The sequence below is a fragment of the Dipodomys ordii genome, unplaced genomic scaffold (assembly GCF_000151885.1).
Source record: "Dipodomys ordii isolate 6190 unplaced genomic scaffold, Dord_2.0 Scaffold60, whole genome shotgun sequence".
NCBI classification, from domain to species: Eukaryota; Metazoa; Chordata; class Mammalia; order Rodentia; family Heteromyidae; genus Dipodomys; species Dipodomys ordii.
The window spans coordinates 6,761,517-6,778,488 of NW_012267276.1; positions in this window are offsets into that span (position 1 = coordinate 6,761,517).

Consider the following 16,972-nt stretch of genomic DNA (forward strand, 5'->3'; position numbering starts at 1 on the left):
ACATCTCATTGTTGCAATGGGTCCACCATTATCCCTATTGATTATGTTTTCTTAAACCTACTTTGCTTTTCTTTTTGTACCAGTACTGGGGCTTGTACCAGTACTCAAGTCCTGGGCACTGTCCCTGAGCTTTTTGTTCAAGGTTGATACTCTACTACTTGAACCACAACTCCATTTCTGGGTGTATTGTGGTTAATTGGAGAAAAGAGTCTCACAGATTTTTCTGCTGGGGCTGGCTTTGAACTTTGATCCTCCAATATAGGCTTCTTTAGTAGCTAGGATTACAGGTCGAGTCACCATCTTAACTTGGTGCTTCCTTACTGTGTATGCTACTCATTAAAACTTTAAAATTACTGAAGAATTTTTTTCTCATTTTTACTGAAATGAAATTGGTAGTATTTGGTTACTAATTTATGAAATAACTTTTCTTGAAAGTACTTTGATGGCACATGACCAAGAATGGAAAGACATGATTTGATTGCATGCAAACACAATCGTTAACTCTTACTTCTGATGATTATTTGCTTAGTACCAGTAGATCAGCTTGTGTGTCTGGTAGGGTAGCAACTCACATATCCTTCAGTCGTGAAATCTGGGAGCCATTGGCTCACACATGTATTCCTAACTACAGGAGGACACATGCAGAATCATAGTTTAAACCCAGTCTGGGCAGAAAAGTCTGTAAAATTCCATCTCTAATTAACCAGCAAAATGCTGAGCTGAAAGTATGGCTCAAGTCCTAGAGCATCAATTGTGAGCAAGCAAGCCAACCAAGAGCTTGAAACCCTAATTTCAAAGCATACATACACACAGAAAGATACAAACACATGCCCCCCCCATCATCTAAACTCAGATTGTTTAAACTGTGTATTAGCTTTCCTCTCTCATGATGGCTACATGAGCATAGAAAACATTTTTTTTTATATAAAATCAGCTCACTGCATGAGTTGGGCATAGCAATGCTAAGAAGTTGAGCGGATGTTCATTGTCATCACTGTTTGCTCTCTTCATGACCCATGTTCACTGGGCCATTTCACTTGCTGAACTATGGAATTTTCAAATAACAGCCCTTGGGCTTCTGGGTGACACTAATCACATCAGCTAGCATCAATCCCTCAGAAGTTTGAGTCCTGGCCTTTTGAAGTATCTCTTTCAGGTGCTCAGTTAATACTGCCACCAGCAGCACTGCTTGAAGGGAGAGGTCCAGCCAAGCAGGAACAGGGTCCTTCTCCATCATCTTCCTTACCTTCTCCAAGTTCCACAGTTGATACCTGCAATGCAATTGCTGCCAACAAGCATTTTCATGCCTTTTTATCATGTTCTTGACTTTCAAAAATAGTTACCCATTTATTACACTAAATCCTCTTGTGTGAAATAATAGTCTGTGACTGATACAAAGACCCTTTGGACCTTATTCATATCTCTTTAGATCTTCCTGAATTATTCTTTGTAATAAACATTTCAAGTTTTCAAGAAGTAGACAAACTAAAGAATAAGAATGTTTTTTTAATTTTTGCTCAAATGGTTTTTGTTATCTTCATTGCATTTTAACCTTTAAAAGTTCCATGTTTCCAAATTATGAGCTATTGCCTGGCACTGGTGGATTACTCTGCAATCCCAGCTATTTAGGAGGCTGAGATCTGAGAATTATGGTAATCCTCAGCCCAAGCAGATATATCCCAGAGATTCTTATTTCCAATTAACCAATAACAAGCCAGAAATGGTGATGTGGCTCGTGGTAGAGTACCAACTTGGAGGGAAAAAACTAAGAAAGTGTTCAAAGCCATGAGTTCAAAACCCATTACCAGTGAAAATAAAAATTAAAAGCTACTAAAAGTATTACCATTAAAATTATAGTACTTGTTTTTAATAATAATCATAAGTGTGACATATTATTTTAATGATGTTTTATATTATTCAATCTATGTAAACATTTCACAGGATTTTCTACCACAACTCAATGTTGAAATGTTGCTATATTTCATTCATGAATATCCACTCTGAAGGAAGAAAGCTGGAAGGAAATATACATATATACATATATATATAATTTTATCTGCATCTCAGATGAAATAGCCTTTGGAAAGCACTGGTTCTAAAAATATTTTTTTAATTCTTTAAATTAGGTTTTGCTTTGACCTAGATCAAGTTACATGAGAATATATTTTCCATTGTTTGGCCCAAAGGACTTTATTAAAGTCAGAAACAAACAAAAATGTTTTTGACACAAGAGATTAATCTGAAAACAAACTCTAAACCAGCCAAAGTAAGACTGCAACACCAGGAAATGAAGATAAAAGTGTGCCCAGTTTCTTTTGGTGAAGGATTGAAGCCTGGATTCCAGAGCAATGAACTTTCAATATTAACTATCAGGATTAATACATTCAATGATTTCCAGACACTCATCATTTAAGTTCGGCAGATGACCCTAGTGAGCAATGAAAGTTTATCTGACTATAAAGGAGATTTATAATATTAAATTAAGCAGCAGCTTGGCACCTGTGGCTCACCCCTGTAATCCCATCAACTGGGAAACCGAGATCTGAGCCAGTCATGAATGTGAGGCCCTGAGTTCAAGCTCCAGCACTGGCCACACATCAAAAAATGCCAGAAAACCACCACAGAAATAGTTAGAACAGGTCACGAAGGGACCTGCTCTTTTGCTCAGGCCAAGTCATGAATCCATTAAGCACTTACTGCTTGAACCAAGATTCTTTCTCTCCAAGCTACATTTCTAACTTGATGTCTTGAAAACATATTTCAATTACTCAGTTGGAAATTAGATATTTTATTTTTCCAACAAGAGAAGTCTTTTCCTGAACTTATTTTATGGGATACTTTATTTGAACATCCCAATGCATGTTTATAGCATTGAAGAAAACAGGGAAGGTGTAGAATGTAGGTAGGATGACCTTACATACTGAAATATATTAAACAACAGAGGACAGTTAAGATGCATCAGGAAGATCACACTGGTTTTGCCACTAGCATTTACATGCTGAGTTGAGAAAGGCAAGGTATCAAAATGGGGAAGCTAGCCAAAAGCAGAAGATGTTTTTTGATTACACTGGTAATTAACAGGACTACAGGGAGGAACCAGAAATTCTTAAGGGGTCCAGCTTCAAGTGAGGACTGAAAGGAATATACCATGAGGAGAATGTAATTGTCAATAGTCTCAGTGTTTTGAAGAGTCTTACGTCATCCAAGCTGGAAGCATTATATCAACAACAAAAGTAGAACCACAGTAAGGATAGTGTTTTCAAGATAGTATTATGTAAGCTAATGTTAAAGATTATAAAATGTTTGTTTAATGTTTGCTTCCCTCAATTGGTTAGAGACAAGATGGATAGACGTATGAAAAGAATTCTGGCTTTATCTCCCCAGAGAAATGTTGGATGGATTTGGAAGCCCCCCACCTCCAGCCCCCACAAAAACTAATGCTTGCTAATTTGACTATAAAGCTATGCCTGAGATCCAACCCCATGCTGAAGTGAAGTGATTGTATTTGCTGGCTAACCTGGTTTTAAATAATAGTCTTTCTTCCCTAGGGGAGACATATATGAAATGTAATCATCTTTTCATTATGAGGTTGCAGGTTTTATGTCTTTTGAGTCCCTAGTTTAAACATTAGAGAGCCCTATGTCTGAGTGAAAGACTTTTCTCATGGAAGCTCACTCTTTCTCCTTAAGCTCCTTTCAATAAGGATGGCAAAGATACTGTTTTAACAGACTTTGAAAGGAATTTCTGCTCTTGTAAAGTGGTGACTTTAGAGGAACTTTAAATTATTTTGGCCTTCTTTGCTTTATCAGTACTGGGTTTGAACTCAGGTCCTCATGCAGACTCCCTTAGTTTTATTGTTCCACTCTGGTGTTCTGCCATTGACTCAAAGTTTCACTTTCTACTTTTTGCTGCTTAATTGGAGATAAGAGTTTCACAGGCATTTCTGCGCAGGCTGGTTTTGAACTTTGATTGTTGGAACTATAGGCTGTAGCTCAAATTCTTAAATCTATTTTATTACTCCTCAGATATATTTTCCCCAAATACCATGTTTAGGAATATTGTGTTTTCCAATTGGTTTTGTTTTCCTTGTGAGATTGTGGTCCAGTGAGAATTCCTTTATGAGGTTTGTCACACCAACTGTGATGTGTCCTTGTTTTCATTTCATCCAGTAGATGTGAACTCAGGCTGTGACTTACTCCTGTACTGAACTCTCACCAGTCCCAGCAGATGTTGAAGGACAAGTAAATGTACAAATAAATTGTGAGTTGAATTAGAATTCATCTTTTTCCAATGAAAATATGGTAAACATCATATGCTTTTGAGCCAAACATACAGTTTTAATAGAACAGTTTTACATAGCCCACAAAAGATTTAAAAAAATAAGTATACACCCATAAAGTGACATTTGCCTTAGAGAGTGAAACTGTTTGGAGCACAGTGTAGTTGGAAAAGCTGTAGTTAGAAAGATGGTTCTTGTTATTTAAAGGAACACTCTTTGGTTGAGTGTTTGAGAAAAGTAATATTAAAATCAACTCACAGGTCACATTAACTAAATAAACCTTGGCAATATTATAATCAACTCTTCCAGTCAAATTAGCTAAATAAACCTTGGAAATTAGCAAGATGATTGATGTTCCGAGAAATAAAGATCTGTCTGGTAAATGATGTTACAAATTACAATAGTCTTTAGTGTCTCCAGATCTAGGCTGCAGAGTTAAGTATTAAGGGAGAGAAAAATAATTTGTTATGTAGGTAGGGGTAGAGAAGGGCTGCCATAACATGTGGCCCATCATAGCATTTCTTGTTCCATAGTGCATTGGGCTTCCCTCACAAATGTTTCTCCTTCCTGTAATACCCTTGGTGCCTACTCAACCAATGGAAAGAACCAGCTCAACACACGCACAAGCCATCGTCCAATCAGTGCTGAGCCCAGGGTGGGAGGCTATGAGAGGACCCCATGCTATAATAATGGTCCCCCAAGAGGACACTATTGCACTCCTTTATGGGAGGACCACTTGACACAGAATCCTTCCACTTTCCTTTCATTTGTAAATAAACTTGCTCTGTCTATTCTAAATACTTTCTTGCTTTTTAAGTCTTTAATTTGCAGAGAAAATGAATTCATGTCCCTAGGTTGACAGCATCAAAAAGATTGGCACTCATGCCCTGGCCAGTCTTCATTACCAAAGAATCATAGAGCAGGTAGCATTAATCCCTCTGTGGAAAGTAATGGCAAAGAAAGATTATTTAGAGATGGTCATCACTGAGAAAATTTCTCAGTTCATTACTGGGTAAGTACTTCATTTGTAATGGCCATAGCCTACTATACATGAAAGGAATTAATGGAAAATTACTCTTTCCCTTTTTGTTTGATTAAATATCTGTTTCTCATCTTTAACACAGTTGAGTTTTGGACAGTGCTTCTTTAGTTATGTCAAAGTTCCTATGTGTACAAAGATTTAACATAAATTCCAACAAACTGTGATCATTTCAACAGTACATGTTGTAACTTGCAATGCTGTCATTATAACTTACAAAAAATTGATATTATCTATATGTCTCAAAGATATACAATACCAGGATTATAATAATCTTTAACAAATTGAAAGTCAAACACATCTCTCCGACCAGAAACAAATGTCCATCTGATTGAATGTGCTCAAACACAAATTTGACTTGTTTAAATAAATATTTTAATTTGGCAATATTTTTCTCAAAGCATGTGAGGTAATATAGTAATTAATATATAATATGTTTTTATAACAAACACTTCTCAATAAATAGGTAAAAATATAACAATTACAAAATCTAATTTTATATGATGATTTTGAAAAAGAAATTACAGGAATATTAAATCTACACATTGGCACTGAAGAGTAAAATATATGAATTTTAATTCTATCTGTGAAGATATTTTGTCAAAGGATTAACAAACCAGTTGCCACCAAACAACTAGCCATGTAGGGATTTTTCGTAAGTACCCTCACTAAACTCCATTATATATATATATAGTTTTTTGGGTCTGGTTGTGGGGCTTGAACTCTGGGCCTGGGCGCTGTCCCTTAGCTCTTCAGCCCAAGGCTGGCGCTCTACCACTTGAGCCACAGTGCTACTTCCGGCTTTTTTCTTTTTGCTTCTGTGGTGCTGAGGAATCGAACCCAGGGCCTCATGTGTGCAAGGCAAGCGCTCTAACACTAAGCCACCTTCCCACTCCCAACTCCATTATATTTTATATCACATATTAGCTCTACATTTAAGATTATATTGTTCCAAGACTGAATACACTACTAATTACTTAAAACAGCACTATTTTTTTAATGTTGGTCATGGGGCTTGAACTTGGGACCTGGACACTGTCTACCACTTTGAGCCACAGTGCCACTTCCAATTTTCTGATGGTTAATTGAAGATCAGTCTCAAGACTTTTCTGCCTGGGCTGACTTTGAACTGTGATCCTCAGTTCTCAGGCTCTTGAGTAGCTAGAATTACAGGTGTGAGCCCAGCAGCATTAATTATTTCCTATGTTAGAAAATTATGATAAAGTTTTCCCAACCACTTAATGGGCAATGTGATTGCAATAAAATGTCATTTCTTACAAGATATCAAATGAATTTCATATTTACTCTTACTTTTTGTGTAAAGATTGTTTTAAATATAACTTGAATACATCTGCAATTCTTTCATTCAGTTTTTTTCTATACAAGTTATACAACAAAAGCAAAGCACCATATAAGATGATGCTAAGCAAAATGAACCCCAAGATATGGACACAAGATGTTTTCTCTTTGTTGTTGTTGTTTTTAATGTACTACATGATTTTTTTGGTCTCTTTTGTATGTTCTTCCCCCTGCAGTATAACCCTTTTTGTTACTCTATTTGCTTCTGGTGCCCTGCATCTTGTATAACATTTTTCTAATTTGGGGAGCAGAAGGGAAATAAAATTCTGAAACGGGATACAGGTTGACCCATTGTAACAAAGAGATGTACAAGACACTATGTTGAAAACTAACTTTACAACTCTGGGTGGGGAGGGAGGAGTTGAGGAAGTGGGGAGGGAAGGGATAGTAGAGGAAAAACAAAGGAGAGAATAACAATGCTCAATAGGAAATGTACTCATTGCCTTACTCATGTAACTGTAACCCCTGTGTACAGTATCTTTACAATAAAAGATATTTTAAAAAAGCAAAAGCACAAGAGAAAACCCTATTAACACTAGATTACACCAAATTTCTTTGTAAGTGAAGACATGTGTACAATAAGTCACTGATCAAACAGAAACTTATGCAGAAACAAATGCTTTGCATTTGAACTTATGCAGAAACAAATGCTTTGCATTTGAACTCAAGGCTTCTACTACTCTTGGATTGCTTACCTGTTTTGGCAAGTGGTTTGCCACTTGAGCCAAACCTTCAGCCTTGCTTTTTGCTGGTTGTTTGAAAGATGGAGCCTGTGATCTTTTCTGTTCAGGCTGAGTTTGAACTGCAATTCCCCAGATCTCAGCCTCCTAAGTAGCTAAGTTTTACAGGTGTGAGCCACAAGTGCCTGGCTGTGGAGAAAAACTTCAGACTGGATGTGAAAGGTTTCACTAAGCAATCATTACAGTAAGCATTTCAAACTCCTGGTTTTGACAAAGTTAATTTCTATTCCATTTTAAAACCCAGGGATTGAGATTAGAAGCCAGCTGGAACAGAAAAGTTCAGGAGATTCTAATCTCCAATTAATCAGCAAAATGCCAGAAGTTGAGGAATGACATGTGGTAGCACATCAGTCTTAAGGAAAAATCTTAGCGAGAGCATGAGATCCTGAGTTCAACCCCCCCAGAACTACTGTTGTGAATGCACGTGCCCACAAATGCACATGCACATGTGCACACACACACACACACACACACACACACACACGAAGATATTAATCATATCGCACTATGGTATTTCATTTTATAATAAAAAATAGTATTAGTCATTCCTACTGCTAGACATGTACTGCCATGAAAATTCTAAGAAGAAATTTATCTGGTGATTGCTTTGTATGATAATTATTAGTTTGAAAAATTAGTTAATTTCACCACCATTAATACTTTAAATTGATCCTAAAATTATAAAGCTTTCAGGTGGACTCTTGCTTCTTATATACTTTTATCTCCTGACAAATGAGGAGGAAACAAAGTACTATAATGATAACCTATGGGTTTAAGATTCTAAGAACAAATTGTAGTCAGCTGTTTGCAACTTATATATCGAGACTCATATTCCTTGCAGTTATTTCTTTCAATATTAGAAATGCTTACTTAGATACAATATTATGCTAGGAGATAACACAGGCTACATGTAAATGGCAAAACATGATAAAAAGTGCTTAGGCTGTAAGCATTTTCCATTTGGATGTCAATCATTAAAACAGATAAAATAAGGACATTACAGTTAATGTGCAAGGTATAAAAAGATATGAAAATAGATTAGTTATCTACATGTCTGTCTGGAGATAGCATAAGAAAACCACCCCAAACATGGTTTGAAAAATGGGGAGAGGGGAAAGGGAATTAAGTGAGTACAATATAGACCATGCATATACACCATGCATACCAATGAGATTATGAAAATGAAGCCCTAATATTAGTTAGATATTGTTAATTTATGCAAATAAAATAGTTACATATAAATATGTACAGATATCTTAGGTATCTTCTTTATTAAATGTAAAATCTTGCTTTTCAATTTATTTTCTATTTATATCAAATACTTGTAAAAAGGTGATACTTTTTAAAATACCATTTGAATATACAATGCATCTTAATCATAATCACCTATCTATCTTCCTCCCTCTTGTCAGTTGCCTTTAAACTTGTCCCATCAAGTTGCCATGTTCCATTTTCACACATTTACATAAAGTGTTTTAATTATATTCTTCCTCCCTGAACCTCTCCATTCATCCAGTCTCCATGTGCTAGTACCTACACCACAGAAAGAACAAGATGTTTCAATAACTTGTTATTAGAGTGAATGTTAATTATTCAATGAAGTTTTGTCATCTACTCTCACACAAGCCCAAATCATATTTTAGTCTTATTGATCATATATTTAGATATTTATAAGTCTCCATATCTCTATCTACACATATAATCTTATATGTGCTCATTTATATGCTAATATTAAAGGGGAAATATATGTTCTTTGTCCTTCTAATTCAAGTTAATTTCATTTAATGTGATATGCTTTGATTTCACCCATTACCTTCCAAATGACATTCTAAATAACATTCATTCTCAGATATAAATATATAATTAGATATATATTTAATATATTTCTATTTTTCCAGTAAATGTGCTTATAGTTACCTGCCATATAATTGTTTCGCAGATTATAAATGCAAATAGTTCTGGGAATGTAGCCTAGTGGTAAAATGCTTGCCTAGTATACATGAAGCCCGGGCTTGGATTCCTTAGTACCACATAAACAGAAAAAGCCAGAAGTGGCACTGGGGCTCAAGTGGTAGAGTGCTAGCCTTGAGCAAATGAAACTCAAAGACAGTGCCTACACCTTGCATTCAAGCCCCAGGACTGGCAAAAAAAACTGCAAATATAGATGATATAGATAAGTACGTAGAGATAAAGACATAACTAGAGAGATAGATTATATAGATACAGATAGAAATATAGAGAAAGAGACAAAGAAAGGCATAAAGATACAGATGTGTGTATATGTATATTTATACACATGTATCAATTTAATCTTTTCTGCAAGTAATTCATAAGTGTACTTAATAGTTTTTTATATTGTTATTGTAAAGGTGATGCACAGAGGACTTGATGATATTTTTGTATCTTCATTTTGAAAGAATTGCTGGAGATTGGCAGAAAGTTAAGCAATTAGAGATGACTTTATCAAGTTAATTTTTTTCTTTTAGATTTTTTTCTTATAATGCTCAAGTGCTGAGTTAGTCATTTATAATTACATAAACACACCTTTAGAAGATAATTCAAAAGCTCACATTCTTCTGCAAAAATTTACCAAGTGTGCTGGGCGCTGGTGGCTCACGCCTGTAATCCTAGCTACTCAGGAGGCTGAGATCTGAGGATCGCGGTTCAAAGCCAGCCCGGGCAGGAGAGACCGTGAGACTTCTATCTCCAATAAACCACCAGAAAACCAGAAGTGGTGCTGTAGCTCAAATGGTAGAGCGCTCACCTTGAGCTGAAGAGCTGAGGGACAGCGCCCAGGCCCAGAGTTCAAGCCCCACGGCTGACCAAAAAAAAAAAAAAAATTACCAGGTGTATATCTTTAAGAGCAAACCTCCTTGCAGGAGTCAGAAAAGAAATGGACAATATCAGCATTGTGCTTAGAGCCATAACTTTTCTGGTTGCTCTATGAGAGAGCAAGCTTCTAATTACCCCTCTTTCCCAATCTTTACCCCAGACTGAAAGATTTGTTCTCTAGACAGTGCCCCTTACAAGGGGAAAACCTGAGAATTACATCCAGAATTCCAGTGGTGTCACAGTAACTTATTTGTCCTATCATAAAACTTTATATTGCTTATTTCCATTTGGAGATAAGCTGCTGAGATGTTTGGGTTTCTAGCAAAAGTGATTCTCATTATTAATGACTTCAGCTTCCTTTTTTAACTTCATACTTTGTCATTTACCAAATGATATCTTGGAAACTACTGCAGTGAAAGAATAGTTTATACTTTCTATATACAAGGCGTAAATCAGAACTAATGATTGTTTTAAAGCACTTAAAGAACTGTATCTCTCTCTCCTCTCTCTCTCTCTCTCTCTCTCTCTCTCTCTCTCACACACACACACACAAAGTCCAGTTTCAAATGCTGAAAGCAAATAATGGCTCTTTGCTTCCACTGGGGTGGTGAAAGAGAGAAGTTCAAAAACAAAATTGATAAGACCAGAATGGTGAGGTGTCTGAGGTGGCTTCCTTCCTTCCTTCCTTCCTCCCTCCCTCCCTCCTTCTCTTCCTCCTCTTCTCCTTCCCTTCCTCCTATCCATCCTTCCTTCCTCCCTCCCTCCCTTCCTTTTCCCTCCCTCCCTTCCTCCTTCCCTTCCTTCCTCCCTTCCTCCCTTCCTTCCTTCCTTCCTTCCTTCCTTCTTCCTTCCTTCCTTCTTTCTTTCTTCCTTCCTTTCTTCCTTTCTCTCTTCCCTTTGATCTTTCTCATTCTCTCTCTTGGTATTGGGTCTTGCACACAGGGACTTCATACTGGTTGTGTTACTTCAACAATGGTGTTCTACAACTTAAGCCACACCTGCAGTCCCTCCTCTTACATTTTTCTTTTTTGGTGATTAGTTAGAGATGAAGTCATCTGGTCCTCCAAATTGGCTGGCTTTAAACCTGGATCTTCCAGACTTCATCCTCTTAAGTAGCTAAGCTTATCAATGTGAGCTCTTGGTCCTGGCTAGGATACGTTTTAACAGTGATGTAAATGTTACACTTGCATACAAATATACCTTTAACCTTCAATGTACTCTGAAATACAGATTGGAATTGATCTTTACGATAATGCATTATACTGGTTTTCAACTAAGAGATAAAATATATCTTTATATTGTTGGGTTGTATTTCCAGATAATATACTTCATCCAAATGATATCTTATTTTTTAACATTATTTTATAGATAACTGAAAATTCTGGATTAAAATTCATCTTCTTGCTGGACAATGGTGCCTCCTGCTATAATCCTGGCTGTATGGCACTAAACCACTCTAGGAAGAAAATTCCACAATCCTCTACTTTTGCTGAAGGGAAACTGGTTTCAATGATGCAAGACTGTGATTCCAACCATTAACCGCAAGTCTAAAATAGATGGATCAAGGAACTGAGTGTGCTGGGATGGGAAGCATGATTCTATTTCTATTCTATTCTATAATTGACCAGTTACAAAAATCAAGCCTTCAGGTAGACAGCAGTGGCTCACACCTGTAATCTCAGCTATTCAGGAGGCTGAGATCTGAGCATTGCTGTTTAAAGTCAGCCAGGAAGGAAATGTTGTAAGACTTTGACCCCTAGTTGACCACCAAAAAAACAGCATAGTAGTAGAGCTGTGACTCCAGAGGTAGAGTGGCAGGCAGAATTCAAGGTCCAGGTCTGGCACACACAAAATCAGGGCTTGATGTATTGTTCAGTTGTAATGTGTCTGCCTAGCTAGTAAGAGGTTTTCTTTAATTCAAACCCCAGTAACGCCAATCAACAAGTTTTTAAAAATAAGTATAAATGAGCAAACAGGAAATTCAGGTCTTCTATTTTTAAAGTTCTTGTTCTTCCTGGTGATTCCGAACCCATTTGGAATTTCACATATCTGGCCTTCTTAGACATATCACCCTGCAACCTGCTTTCAGTCCTGTGGGGTTCTATGTGACACTGGGTTAAATGCCAGGAATTACTCTCCTATTTCATCTCAACCTACTATAGTCCTGCCTCCTCACTTTTCTTCTGTAGCTATTCAATATCTTACCACATCTGTGTTGTCTTTTTTTTTGGGGGGGGTCCGGTTGTGACCCTGAACTCTGGGCCTGGGCGCTGTCCCTCTGCTCTTCAGCTCAAGGCTAGCGCTCTACCACTTGAACCACAGTGCCACTTCCGGCTTTTTTCTTTTTGCTTATGTGGTGCTGAGGAATTGAACCCAGGGCCTCATGCATGCAAGGCAAGCACTCTACTACTGAGCCACCTTCCTAGCCCCTGTGTTGTCTTTATTAGTCTAAATGTTGTCTATTATAAAAGAGTATATTTAAGTTCTCAAGCAGGAAACCATAAATATCTATTGTCATAGGGTGAGAAAACAGAGAAGCCACATTTTGAGAAGTTGAATCAGGAGTCTTTATTAAAAGGATACACCACTGTTTTGCTGTGTGTGTGTGTGTGTGTGTGTGTGTGTGTGTGTGTGTGTGTGTGTACACTGTACCCTATGAATGTTTCTAAAGGAAAAATATTATAGACACCACTGTCTCGCTGTGTGTGTGTGTGTATACGCACACATGTGTGCATGGCAGTCTTAGGGCCTAGTCACCAACTTTGAGCCTTTTTGCTCAAGGATATCACTCTACCATCTGAGTCACAACTTTTTGGTGCTTAATTGGAGATAGGAGTTACACAGACTTTCCTGCTTTGGCTGGCTTTGAACTGTGATCCCCCAATCTCAGCATCCTACGTAGCTGGGATTACAGGAGTGAGCCTCTGGCATGCCTGGCCAGTCCTGCCTTCTGGATGATCAGAGTGAGACTCCTCATAGAGTCTCAAGAGAGAGCGCTCTCTCCTCTCACATGGGTCCATGCCATGTTGTCCTCTTCCTGAAGCCACATTGCCTGGGATTGTATTTCACTTTCTTTTTTGTCTTTTTTGCAAATGGAAAAAGGAAGGATGGGAGCATGCAGTCACAGTATTCAATGGACAGATGTGAAAATGGAGGGATGACTTGAGGGGAAAGGTAGGCTTGGGAGAGATGGAGAGAATGACAGAAGGGGTGACATTGATCAAGATGCATAGTACTCATAAACTGACTTGTTATTTTGAAACCCTTTGTACAACTACTTAAAGATAATAAATGTTTAAGCAGATAATTCAATAAACCAGACCACTTTTGCAAGGAAGTTTCAACATTTTCAATGTGTTTACAGTGGAATTTTATTATTATCAACATTTATTATAAACCAGGCATCAGTTGTTCACACCGAAATCCTAGCTACTCAGGAAGCTGAGGTTTGAGAATCTCAAATTCCTTAGAGATTCTTGTCTCCAATTAACCAGAAAAAAAATACAGACGTGGAGGTGCAGCTCAAGGGGTAGAAGGATACCTGGAATAAAATAGGCAAACAAGAGTATGCAGCCCTGAGTTCAAGCCCCAGTATAGGCATAAAAATAAATAAATCTGGTGAACATCAAATGTAGTTAAAATGTGATAATTCAGGACAAATTTGCACTGTTTTCTTTATCTTCTCTCAGTTTGTACAGCATATATAATTGAGTGGAGGAGCATGCAGCAGAAGAGGGCTAAGAAAATGCAAGTTATGATCAATTCAGTCTTTGAAAACTGAAATTTCACTGGGTTCTATTGGCTACCAAACTTCAAATCTCAAATGAACGAATCAATAATGGTTTGTTCTTGTAGCAGGATCTGCCCTATTTAAAAATATTTTGTCTAATAATTTTTATCTTGCCAATTCCATGCATCCAGCAGGAGATACCTTTCCTAGCTTATTTGAAAAAGCTTGTAGATGTTTACAAAGTAAACCAACAGAAATAGCACACAGAGATATGCATAAAATATCCCTCAGAATGAATAATAAACAGAGTGCTGAGAAAAGCAATAAAGTAGTTGAAACTCCCAACTTGTAGTTTACCAGTGTTCTTTCTGTAGAAATTAAATGGGGAAAATGCAGTCATGCTATTTAGTGTTCATATGTTAATACTGTGACTTGAGGGGAGGCGTAAGGTTTGGAGGGGTGGGGATAATAATGGAAGGGGTAACATTGCACAAGATGCATTATACTCATAAATTGACACATTGAATTGAAAATGCTTTGCGCAACTACTTAAGGATAGCAGAGAAACAAAGAGTTGTTTGAGGAAAAAAAGTTGTTTGAAAGTAAAAAAAGAAATAAAACTTTTATTGACTTACATTTGAAATTACGTATAAAGTTTATTTATAGAAAATAGGCACTCTTGATATGACAAGATTTGCCTAACTCTGAGCTAATCCAATAAAATTTTTCAATCAATTTTTTTATTTTGAATAATATTTCTTTTATTACAAAAGGCTGGAATCTAGAGCCTTGTGTATTCTATAGACAAGCTCTGTTATTGAGCTAAAAATCTCAGATTATATATAAACTCTCAGTATACATATATATATATGTTTATATATATGCACTATGTAACAGTATATATATGCTATTATATATCATATTATGTATAATAGTATATATATTATATGTGATATAGTATATCTTATGTATGATAATATATATGTATATATGCATATATATAATCCAAAACAAACTTTTAGAATACTTGTTAATCAATTTAGAAATTAAAGTCCTTTTGCAAGTGGAGTTAAAACTGACACTGACTAAAATACACTTTACTCACAAACTAACATGTTAAAACACAGTTGTACAATTATTAAAGACAACAAAAATAAAAAGTAAAAAAATCACTGTTTCAAGCAAGTAAAGCACAGCTCTGTTTAAATCATACTATTATCCCCCGGGTTTTTATTATTCAGAAGAGATCAGGTTTTTGTGTTAGGGTTTGAAGCTGGAGCGTGACATGCGTGTTCTACATCAGGCTACTTAAAGTCTGTTCGCGTGCATAAAAGGCTTCCTTTTAGGAAAGCCAAAAGCCTATCTTACAACGCATTACATGTTAATATTACCGCTTAAACCGCTAGTTAAAGCCAGTCTGATCTGGCTGAAACTTGGAAGTAGAAGACTGCATTGTCTCGTATAGCATTTTAAGAGAGTTTTATTTTTCACTCCCGCCCCCCTCAGCTCCACCCCGGCTGTTCACCAGGATTGTTAAGGACTTGTATATTGAAGCTCCCTCCTTATGTTGCTGCCAATATTTTATCTAATGAATTAATTGTTTAGAGCTGGTGATCTTCTATAACTACTGTGTGTTCTTTATTTACAAGTCTAAGCGCACTGTGTGGGTGGGCACAATAACATCAGAGAGCTGCTGGCGTGGCGGGTCGCCTTGGAGTCTCACGGTGGGTGTCCGGCCTCACTCAGTTGCCACATGACAAGAAACAGGGCTCTGACCCTCGCCGCACTCCTGCTTGTAAAAATGAGCTGGGCTGTAAAAATCACCCTGATTTCAGCAGTAGGGCTTTTTTTTTTTCTTTCTTTCTTTTTCAGTGAAACATTCCATGCTTTCGCTTCGCTTCTTTACTCGAGGTGGTCAGCAGAGCCACGCCCTGTCAACATGCAAAGATGCAGACAAGTTTAAGAAGGTCTGGAAGTCAAGTCATGGCAGCTCAACGATTTCTTTAGATAGAGCAGCTAGGAAGTTTTTCACTGTCCTGTCTTGGCGCCAAGCTTTAGCATTTGAACATTAGCAAGGCCTCCTTTAGATTCCATGCATGTCTCCCTGCCCTGCTGTGTGGAGTTCTAGCATTAAGTCCACAGGTAAGGATATTAAGACCCAGAATATCTAAGACCTGGATAAAAATTTAAGAGTCTCGCTTTGGTTTTCTTTCTCTTTGGCGTTCTATATCATATTTCCAAACAGTAGGAAACTACATTCCTGAGTGCCAACAGAGCATTACACTACTCATTCAGGATTGAGAGGCCTCTTTGCCTAGACTACTTGAGGTGCCTTAGTCATACGCTCACCTGCGTGTCTTGGCAGACATTCAGAAGACCCTCGTTGACCAGGCACAGAAATTCTCTGCTTAGTACAATCTTCCCACACTGCACTTACATCAATATTGTTTGTATAAATCTATTTTTTATAACTTTACTTTAAAACAAAAAGATACTGCCATGTTAATATAAAGGAAACAACTGTTTGTTTGGGGGATTTATCTTTTTTTATCGTTTTTGTTGGTGGTACTGGGTTTTGAACTAAGAATCTTAGTCTTTTCACATAGCTGGAATGACAAGCATGAGTCACTACTCTCAGCTTTTTTATTAGGATCAGGTCTTGAGAAATTTTGCCCAATTTGTTCTTAAACCTTGTCACCATGATGGAAATTTTCTCAATAGCTTGGTTCACTTCTCCTAGCAGTAGTTATTGAGGAAAAGGACTTTGTTGCTATTGAATCCTGGGGGGGGGGGAGTGATTAATACAAAGCAAGTATGCTTTGTAGAATGAGACTGCCATAATAATTTGAAGTAACACCTCAGGGAATATATTCAGACTGTTGAATGGGGTTACATGGTGTATTCACACACTGCCTTCTTAAATGACACCTCCCTCATACAACCACTTAAAGATAACAAAAAATTTTTTTTTCTCACCTGTAGACACATTCCAA